Source organism: Bos grunniens, chromosome 13, assembly GCF_055505025.1.
Source record: "Bos grunniens cultivar Pamir isolate PY7600 chromosome 13, Bosgru_T2T1.0, whole genome shotgun sequence".
Classification (NCBI taxonomy): Eukaryota; Metazoa; Chordata; class Mammalia; order Artiodactyla; family Bovidae; genus Bos; species Bos grunniens.
In genome coordinates, this window is record NC_141177.1 from 70,341,761 (window position 1) to 70,350,724 (window position 8,964).

General features: G+C 43.0%; 1 long non-coding RNA gene across 1 annotated transcript; it reads right to left on the reverse strand.

The window, feature by feature from the left end:
- Positions 1 to 2,046: 2,046 nt before the first annotated feature.
- On the reverse strand, positions 2,047 to 7,622 carry LOC147361191 (uncharacterized). Its single transcript, XR_015140060.1, has 5 exons — positions 7,483 to 7,622; positions 5,908 to 6,052; positions 4,744 to 4,950; positions 3,137 to 3,191; positions 2,047 to 2,468 (listed from the first exon to the last, which is right to left on the reverse strand). It is a non-coding gene; the product is annotated as an uncharacterized LOC147361191 (long non-coding RNA).
- Positions 7,623 to 8,964: the final 1,342 nt, after the last annotated feature.

Here is an 8,964-nt window from a genome sequence, read left to right on the forward strand (position 1 = left end):
AGTACAATTCGTATTAAGTCTAATTAATATTAATTAAATGGGTAAACTTGGATAAATCACACAATTTCTCTTTCTTTAAGAAAACAGATTATTTATCGCTGTGCTGGGTGTTCACTGCTGCGTGGGCTTTTCTCTAGTTGCAGCAAGCCAGGGCTACTCCCTAGTTGCGGTGTACGAGCTTCTCATCGTGGTGGTTTCTCCTGTGGATCCGGGGCTCTAGGGCTTGTGGGCTTCAGTAGTTGAGTCACATAGACTCCAGACATTGCAGCAGGTGGGCTCAGTGGTTGTGTCTCTTGGGCTCTAGAGCATAGGCTCAATAGTTATGGTGTGGGGTCTTACTTGCACCATGGAATATGAGATTTTCCCTCATCAGTGATCAAACCTGTGTCTCTTGCATTGGCAGGCAGATTCTTTACCACTGAGCCACCAAGGAAGCCCAGTTTCTTTTTCTTTGAAATTAAGAGGTCAGCTTGCTTGGTGGATTCCTAATCTGTCTATACATTAATTAGCATGCAGCTTCCTGGGCCTCTCTCCAGTACTATGAAATCAGAATCTTGAAGGAGTAGGGCCCGTGCATCTATCTTTAGAGACAAGCTCCTCTGCTGGTTCTCATATATCCAAAGAAGCCAAGTGGGTTTTCTGCAGCAGCTGGTGAATTCGGTGGTCTTTACAATTCCTTTGTTTTCTCAATGTCTGTGACTAAAATGCTCCCATGGATTGATGTAAGGGACAGCAAGGAGACCTCTAGAAGAAAGGGGCTGCTCATCTGGACCATGCGAATAAAATACAAAATGTGAACAGAATCAAAGGTTGGTTGTGACCTTTCTGATTCACTTGAGGCTAATTCTTCACTGTACAATGAAAAGGGTTGTAGTAGTGGAGTGTTAGTTGCTCAGTCATGTCTGACTCTGCAATCCCATGGGCTACAGCCCACCAGGATCCATGGGATTCTCCAGGCAAGAATACTGGAGTGGGTTGCCATTTCCTTCTTCAAGGAATCTTCCCAAGCCAGGGATGGATCCCAGGTGTCCCAAACTGCAGGCAGATTCTTTACCATCTGAGCCACAAGGTAAAGGGTTATAAGACTGCTCAAATTTTTCTCTTGAGGCAACCTAAAATATTCTCAGGATAGGAAATGATTTTGCTCTCTCACACCAGCCATAACTGATCATTCGTGGAGCCTGAATCCCTGTATTGTGAAGGACAGCAAGGTCACGTCCAGGGCCAGCCCGTGTTCTGCTCTCAGACCTTGTAAGAAGTCTGACACGTGCCAACTTCAGAGACCTGGATTCAAACCCCAGCCCTGCCATTCTCAGCCATGTCACCTTGACGTGGCCTCCTCTGTTCCACATTCATTAAAAAATAGGGATAATAAAACGTATCTCATAAAGGAATCTGAAGACTAAATCAATAATGTTTGAAAAGCTCATAACTTAAAAGGTAAAAAATATTAGTTCTTTATTCCCCTACATCCCTCGAGCAAAAATTCATATCTGATCTATCGACAGAACTTCCAATTAAGCCAGGGCCATACCTGGAAGATGAGAATAATTGCAAATGGATAATGAGTGAATAATAAAAGAAAACACATATATAATGCTTTGTGTGTCCCTGGAACTGATCTAAGCCCTTGAAAAACTCATTTATCCACATCTGCCCTTTTAGAGATGAATCAACCTAAGACAAAGATGCGAAATATCTAGCCCAGAGTGACACAGTTAATAACTGGACTACAAGTATCCATGCTCTTAAATACCTTGCTGAGCTACTCTTGGGATGGAGGCAGGGAGAGTAAGAGGATGGAAAGGAGTTCACATCAATATCAGTGAGCAGGATGAGAAGCCCACAGACCCCACCATGATCAAAATGCACACTTTATGTGGCCTGCCTGGGATCTACTGAAAAATCACGGTGACAGCTGTAGGTAGGACATGCACATATCAGGTACTTTATTCTCCCCCACCTCATTTTTTTGGTAACCAACCTGCTTTATTTATTTCACTCATAAGCTTCCTTCCCTGACCCCAAAGAGTCTGAACTTGATATTACTGTTTTTTTAAATGTTTAATTATTTTTAATTGGAGGATAATTGCTTTACAATATTGTTGGTTTCTGGCATATATCAACATAAATCAGCCATAGGTATATGTGTGTCCCCTCCCTCTTGAAATATGAGTTTATCCGGTGAGTCCCAGTGTTGCATACTGAAATTCGTAGTTCAGTTTTTTTCTTATTCTTTTTCTTGATGGGAGTGGTTTTCCCCTTCATAGTTTTCCTACTAAAGAGGCTGACTTAACTAAATCCAAAAGGAGGAATGAGGGCCTGGATGATGACGAAAAGTAGCTTCTGGCTTTCTGCACTTCGTGGGGAAGACCCCAGGGTGTGTTAGGAAGAGACATTCGCAGCCCCGAGAGTTTACAAGATGATCACAGTTTCAGCTGGCCCCCACACACCCTGAAGAGGAGGAGCTGGAAGGAAAGAAGCGATTTCAACTTTCTGTTTTTAGCAAACATAAAATTTTAACTGTTGAAGACAAAGATGCCACCCCCTTCTAACAGCTTACATGTTAAAGAAACATAAAATATTTCCTCCAACAGAACCATCGGTTCTGCAATTGTACATGTTTCACACTTGTCAGTCTCCTCATGGGCTGGTGGCCCCATGATCCATTCACCCCCCCCAAATCTCAGGTAGGCTTGAGACCACCTCCCACCCACTAGGATCTTCCCAGTATTGCTACTGAACTTGGAGCCATGGGAGGAAATTTGCTTCAACTTGAAAGCTTTTCACTGAAAGGAAAAGGCAGATCAGTGAGACCAATTACCTTGGTCTGATCTAGGACCCCACACCTGTCACTCACTCCTTCAAACCTCAGAGGAACCTTGTAGCTTCTGTGATTTCGAGGTTGGTTCAGAGGCACTGCTGTGCCACTCTGGGTTACCCGGAAACATCCTGGGGAGCCATGGCTCTCATCTTATGATTTCCTCCAGAGCAGTGATGCTCAGTGTGGTGTCTGGGTCAGGGGGACAAGCTAGGGGCAGCTCTTTCAGGGCTTGTAGATGATATAAGTTTGGTCTTAATAATTAATATATTTTGACATTTCAAACAGCATTAAAGAGATATATTAGACATGTACCTTTATCAAAAGAAGTCATGGACATCCCTGGTGGCTCAGTCAGTAAAGAACCCACCTGCAATGCAGGAGACCTGAGTTCAATCTCTGGATCGGAAAGATCCCCTGGAGAAGGAAATGGCAACCCACTCCACTCCTCTTGCCGGGAAACTCCCATGGACAGAGGAGCCTGGCGGGCTACACAGTCCATGGGGTTGCAAGAGTCAGACACGACTTAGGACTAAACCACAACATTACCTGCAAGTCATTAATGGAACTAAGAAGCCTCTAGCTATTCTCAGGGTACCCCAGGCTTGAAAACATACCCTCCTCCCCACTCTGGTGTGGATGCTAATATTAGCAGAGCACTGCCTCCTTCCATTGAAATGTCAGTTTAAACTCTCCCTGCACAGCCCCTAGAGCTTTCATCACATCAACTTACTGGATCACTACACTGTTAACCACTTGGGTTAGGTAACTGTGGTGGTAGCGTTCACTCCCATTTGATAGGACATGAAGCCAAGGAGGGTGAGCATTCAGTGAATACTCCAGGGTCTGGCCAGCTGGGGTAGAAAACATGTCCTTTCCACACCACAGGACAAGAGCCACTGTCCTCACTGTTCACATAAGAAAAGTTAAAAACCATAGAAATTAGGTGAGTTCTCAAAAGTCATTTAGCCTGTGAATGGTGGAGAACACAGCTATAATCCAGGTTTCCCAACTCAGTTTTCTATTGTTTCACATCTTACTGCTGCTATAACACTGGCTAAAGCCCCAGCCCTTCCTCAGACACTAGGATCAGTGTCCTCAGGACCCCGAGACTAGTGGGTTTGAGATGCCCACCTCTGGCTAGGCAGCTTTTCAGTCGAGGCAGGAATTTGAGGCAGCCAAGTGCCAGTCTCTTCATGGGCAGCTCAGCAACCTTCCACACCCCCACGGAAGCAAACATGGGTAAGGCCACTCTTCTAGGTGTTTGGTCACCTCCAGGGGTGTAAAAGTGCTCCAGGACCCGAGTGCGACACACAAGGAAGACATGCAATCATAAGCACATGCACACACTTGCACACATTTACACACACACACACATGCCAATCTTGTAGCAACTCTACGCCAGGTGATGGAATGGGGAGAAAAAGCCTCTGAAGGTTAATTTGCTATTTTCTTTTTTTGTGGCAACAGGGGTCAAGGCTATTTGGAATCCACAGATAATCCCCAATCCTCCCTTTTAGCCATTATTTGCTAACATTTCAGAGAGAAGCTTAGGAATAAAAAAAAAAAGTGCCTAAAACTCACCCCGGAGCAAGAAAAACCAGGAACCAGAACAATTTACTAGCTGGATTATCAACCCCACCTGGAGAGTAAGTTCTATAATAAACAGCAGAATTATCAGCCCCAAATCGAGAGTGAGTGGTATAAAGGAAAGCAGAGAGATGTGCTAAGCTATTTTCATCTCTGGTTCTGTCTTGATAACTTCCTTGCCCTGTTACCATCAGAAGCCCTGAAGGAGCCCATGCCTTCAAGCTGGTCCCCCTTCACCCTCTCCCAGAATCCCACCGAAGCAGCCTAGACACTTCCTGCAAAGCTCCATCCCCTGCTCCCTTTCTGTCTTTTAGAAAACACCAAGGCCCCACCTCTCCATGACCAGTTAATTCAAAGTCTTCATAAATTTCTCAGCTGGCTCTTCTGTGCAACTATGTCTAAGCTCTGCATGGTTCTTTCTTTTCTTGCCATTTTCCATCCAGACATCTGTCTGGGCCCCATCCTTTCATATCCCACTCCCTTCTAGTGCAGAATGCATACGTTGAACTGCTGTCATAGACAAATGAAATTGTTTATCCCTGTAAGGACCAAGAGAAATGCAAATTAAAACAATGAAGTAGACCTTTGAATTTATCACAGTGACGATATCTTAGAATATTTAATTCCTGCTGTTCACAAGTATATGGTAAAGCTTGCAGTCTAATATACCTTTAAGTGGGTATAAACTGATGCAATATTTCTAAAAAATCAATTTCATCATCTGTATTAAGACCTAAAAGAGCTCAAAACTCCTGAATCAAAAACTTATTTCTTTGAATTTACTAAAAGGGATTAGTGAAACCTATGCACAAAGATTCATTATGGGAATGTTCAATATTGAGTTATTTATAACATTAGAAATGATAAATAAATGAAATGAGACATGAAATAATAATGGGATAGCTCTAAAGATACCACACTCTACCCATACTACAGAATAATAGTTGATCATTAAAAGTTATACTTTCAAAGGTGCATAACATGGGGATATCCTTTCAGTATATTAATAGTGATAAACATGAGATACAAAGTTATGCATATGAGCATATATTTACATAAATACATATATAGGGAAGTTTTTTAAATATATGAAATTTTAGTGGTTATTTCTGGGTGGTGGAATTATAGATAATTTCTGTGATTTTTCTCCCTTGCATTTCTTCATTTTCTAAATGTTCTGACAAAAAACAAAAAATGCATTATTGTGATAACTAGAAAAACCAAAAAATGCATATTTCATTAAATATTGCTGTGAAACTGGCAATTTGATCTCTTCCCTTTCCCAGATAACATACTTGCACTTTTTCAAGAAGCTGACTTTCATTAGGGCATAGGGTTTCCATGAGTAGAAATCTCTGGCTGTTCAGATGAAGAAGATGATTCTACAGAGGGAACGTTTCCCAGCCTCTCAACTCCCAGGGCTACAAATGGCTGCTTTTCCCAGCAGCTCCAACACACCTACCCCAGCATCACACACAAGTCTCTTCTGTACTCACCGTCAGACATGGGGTTCTGACGTATTGTGTGTTTGCTGCCTGTGGTCCTGTATGTACCCTCACACACACTCACACTGTCTTGTAATTGGGCATCTATTTGTTTCATTCAATTCACTCTGTCAGCAGTTTCTGCTCTAAACAGTCCCTGAGGCCAAAAGAAAAAAAAAAAAGTCAGTAATCAACAGACTACTTTCAAGTACAGAGTACCAACCTATTTATAAAAGGAAATTAAGTAAAACCGGTAATTATAACTAGCGTACAACCTTTCAACATAGTCAATGAGAAATTCAATTTGCTTAAAATAATGAGATACTCTGGCAGGAACAATCTGTTCGTGCGCTGTTCCCAAGAGCCTGGGGATGGAAACAAGCCCTGCCTGACATTTGATACTATCTGTCAGTTTATCAACTCTGTCTGGGGTGAGTTTTACGATTGCACTAGGAGGTTTAGAAGAGAGAAAGGAAAGGAAAATTCTCTTTTCTACCCAGCAATAGGAAACCCGTTAGAAAATGAGTTCAGATTTCTATTTTAAACACTTGAACAGTTGAAATAGTCTATCTCAGACCTACTTTCAATGGGTTTAATTTAGCTACTTTCCACCCTTTTCTGCTGCTGCTGCTAAGTGGCATCACTTGTGTCCGACTGACCCCTGAGACGGCAGCCCACCAGGCTCCCCCGTCTCTGGGATTCTCCAGGCAAGAACACTGGAGTGGGTTGCCATTTCCTTCTCCAATGCATGAAAGTGAAAAGTGAAAGTGAAGTCGCTCAGTCGTGCCCAGATCCCAGCGACCCGATGGACTGCAGCCTACCAGGCTCCTCCGTCCATAGAATTTTCCAGGCAAGAGTAGTGGAGTGGGGTGCCATTGCCTTCTCTGTTTCTACTATATCCCAAACCAAATGGTTGAAGTCTCTTCAGTCTCTGCCCTACTTACATGTTCTTTGTCTAAAGTTTATCCATTAGTTTGTTTTCTGTTTTGTTTTTTTTTTTTCTGTTTTTTTTTTTTTCCTTTGTGGTTCCCATCTTATTGAAGTAAGACAAAGAAATATAAAAGTTGAATTAATAAGTGTCAACACAAATCAGTATCTACTGATTTGGGGGGCTTTCCCTACCTAGCTTAAGACCACCCCCTGGGTTTCATTCCTTCATTGGCTCCACACATTTTATTGGCTACTAAGTGTCAGCCCCTCTGCTTGGTGCTGGCAGGAAAAAAGAAAGAATAAAGCATGGACCTGTAGTTGTTGTTTAGTCGCAAAGTGGCATCTGACTCTTGTATGACCCCGTGGACTGACTGTAGCCCGCCAGGCTCCTCTGTCCATGGGATTTCCCAGGCAAGAATATTGGAGTGGGTGCCATCTCCTTCTCCAGAGGATCTTCCTGACCCAGAGATTGAACCCGAGTTTCCTGCATTGGCAGGCAGATTCCTTACTGCTCAGCCACTAGGGAAGCAAAGCATAGCCCGTGTCTTCCTAAATCCCAACAGCTAGCAGGGAAGTAGATTCATAAGCAGGCCATTATAAAAGCATTTGGAGACATGGTAATGGGGATCCTTGAGAAGGTTTAGAAGAGGTACCTACCTAAGTCAGCCTGAAGGGCTATCGGAAATTAGGATAGAAGCATCAAGGAAGAAATAAGGAGATAAAATCCAAACTAAGTAGGAAAGGATGAGTCAGCGTTAACCAGGCTGAGAGGAATCATGCTCCCAGTGAAGTGAAGCCAATGAGGCAAGAACCCCAGGCCAACAAGCAGAATGCCCTTGGTAGCCAATGAGTGGCCAGTGAGGAGTGGTGAAAGATGAAGGTGGGAGGGGAGGCAGGTGTATCAGTTGGCTTTTTCTGTGTAACAAACCACCCTAAAACTTTATGGCTCGAAATGCTGCCGCTGCTAAGTCATTTCAGTCATGTCCGACTGTTTATGACTCTATGGACTGTTGCCTGCCAGGCTCCTCTGTCCATGGAATACTCCAGGCAAGAATACTGGTGTGGGTTGGCATGCCCTTCTCCAGGGGATTTTCCCAACCCCAGGGATCAAACCCAGGTCTCCTACATTGCAGGCAGATTCTTTAACACTGAGCCACCAGGGAAGCCCCAGGGCTCAAAATAACCACCATTATATTTATTAATACTCATAAATCTGTGGATCAGCTGGGCAGTTCTCTGGGTCTGGACCAGCTTGGCCAGGAATGAAAGGTATAGGATGACCTAACTCACACATCTGAGCTATCAGCTAGGATACCTGGGGTGTGGTCACTCATCCTTGAAAGAGTTCACTTGGATTCTTCATTTGAAGAACGTCAAGTGTTCCCAGAGAGCCCAGGAGTAAAAGCATTTTCAAGCCTTCACTTGGATTCACTTGCTAGTATCTAACTGGCTTAGCCCGTGTGGGAGAGGACTTTCAAAACCCTGGGAGGTGTGATATATTGCAGGCTGATACGTTAACAATCTCCTACAAGAAGAAGGATGATAGAAGGTCTTGAGTGTTATGACATGCTAGAGAAATGGGAGACCATTTAAGACTTTACAACAGAGGGAATATATATACACAAACATATATTTGCAAGCTAATGTTGTCATCTGTTTTGGATAACTATCCAGAAGTGGAATTGCTGCATCCACTTGGTTTTTGGTAGTTCTATTTTTAATTTTTTGAGAACCCTCCATCTGTTTTCCATAGTAGCTACACCAATTTGTATTCCCACCATCAGTGCACAAGGGTTCTTCATTCTCTACATCCTCACTAATACTTGTTATTTGTTGATAATAGCCATTCTGACAGGCGTGAGGTGGAATCGCATTGTGGTTTTGATTTGTATTCCCCCTAATGAAGAGGGATGTTGAGTATCTTTTCATGTGCCTGTTGGCTATCTGTATGTCTTCTTTGAAAGAAAAAAAAAAGTCTATTCAGATATTTTGCCTATTTTCAAATTGAATGGTTTGTTTTTTTGATGCTGAGTTAAATGAGTTCTTTATATATTTTGGATATTGACTCCCTGGTAGCTCAGAGAGCTTCCCTGGTAGCTCAGACAGTAAAGAATCTGCCTGCAATGTAGGAAACCTGGC